The 1,781-nt window shown below is 35.8% G+C and overlaps 1 non-coding gene across 1 annotated transcript; it reads right to left on the bottom strand.

Moving 5' to 3' along the window:
* Positions 1-869: 869 nt before the first annotated feature.
* Trnaa-cgc lies at positions 870-941 on the bottom strand. The gene has a single exon. It is a non-coding gene; the product is annotated as a tRNA-Ala (tRNA).
* Between the last annotated feature and the right edge of the window lie 840 nt (positions 942-1,781).

Here is a 1,781-nt window from a genome sequence, read left to right as displayed (position 1 = left end):
CTCTTTGGTCCTAGTTCGGCTAATTCGTGTTAGGATGTTGTAAGACTCGCCATGACTTCATGACTGATTTGATTGTTGTGTGATATTTATGGAATTATCATCACTCTGGATTTCATATGAAAGGAAAGTATCTAGTTATTTAGGTAGCCTAGGTACTTACCTACTTAAGTACTAACCTATATATATATATTCCTTTTAGAAACTGTGTAAGTTTAAATAAGTACAGGGACTTAATTTCGAAAAGGTAACAAGTTCGGTCAAGCTAAGAAGAAGCGTTCTTAACTTGTATTGTGTGTGACTTAGGTCTTCTTTTCTATTTGAGAAAGTAGCCTCTTTCACGGCGATAATTTTCTAAGTGTAAGTGCATCCTAATTTGCCAAACCACTCATAATTCATAATGCATTAACGTTATCTTAATACGGCTAATCGTAAGGGCAGCAACACACCGGCGACTATAAATCGCGTGACAGGCGCCATAACTCACGGACATCAGGCGCTCAAGTGCGCCAGTGTGCGGCCAGCCTTAATTAATTAAGATGTTTGCTTGAAATATTATTGCTGAGGGGGAATAGATTTAAGTGGAAAATTACGGTGTGAATGATATAATAAAGTACTTATTGATAATTAGGAACCTTTAAGTAATCATTATCAATCTACTTACAAAAATCTGATACCGCCCTAATAATAATAATTCAACTCACAGTACCTTGACTACCTTGCCTACCTACACCACTACTCGGATAGAACTAAAATGTAGCTATCACTACGATACGAACCACTCAGATAAGATGAAATAAATATATTTTGACATTACCTACTCACTAAATTATTATCAGAATTAAAAAACAAAAAGTAAAAAAAATACCATTTGGAGATGCTGGGATTTGAACCCAGGACTTTCAGCATGCGAAGCAGACACTCTACCACTGAGTTACATCCCCGGTTGAACGAGACAGCGAAATTTACGTTTGGTCGTCGCTATCGTGACGTCAGCGGCTAGGCGAGTGGGAGTGGGCGGGGTCAGTCGGTTTGATCATTCGATGGAATCTTGTCGACAGTCTCTTTAGTGACGTCTATACAAATACATTCGGCTTAAAAAATAGTTGAGGTTCAATGCCGGAATTTCAATTAGTATTTTTTATGTACTTAAGTACTAAGTAGGTAATTTTACCATAGAATTTTTCCTATGTACTTACATACTTGTATTACGTAGGTACTCTCCGTCATGCCATGAAAATTAAACTCGGCTCTCCATAGCAAGAAAGTAATTACTTATAATTTATTTTCGTGATTTTTGTAAAGTGGTGGAACAAAAGTTCTCCAGTATGACCTCCTGAGTCAGCTCCTTTCGATCTATCTAACCTACACAATTTTCAAAACTCTGTACTTATACTTTATATCACAGCTGTTAATCCATACGAAAGCTAACATTATTGGTACAAATAGGTACTTACCATATTTTTAGATCTACTTAGGGAAAGGATGAGTTTTCATATTATTTATTCCTCTTTTTATAAGCTTTCATAACGTTTACGGTTGGACATTAAAAAACGCCAAGTTTACCACTAAATAAACAGGCCTAAGTCCATTAAAATGGTCTAAAACAGTATCACATAATAATCTGCCGTTGTCCTAAAGCGTTGGTGCGTGAAAAATCACATAAAAATCATAATAAAACCCTTTTGTAGGCACCCTCTTGTTTCACAACCCTTATTTAAAAAGGAACTTATTATTTTCATGCGTTCGGAATACACCAAAGTTATAATTTATATGGTTATGTT

The sequence above is a fragment of the Plutella xylostella genome, chromosome 21 (genome assembly GCF_932276165.1).
Source record: "Plutella xylostella chromosome 21, ilPluXylo3.1, whole genome shotgun sequence".
Lineage (NCBI taxonomy): Eukaryota > Metazoa > Arthropoda > Insecta > Lepidoptera > Plutellidae > Plutella > Plutella xylostella.
This window is presented reverse-complemented; position numbering and strand designations above follow the sequence as displayed.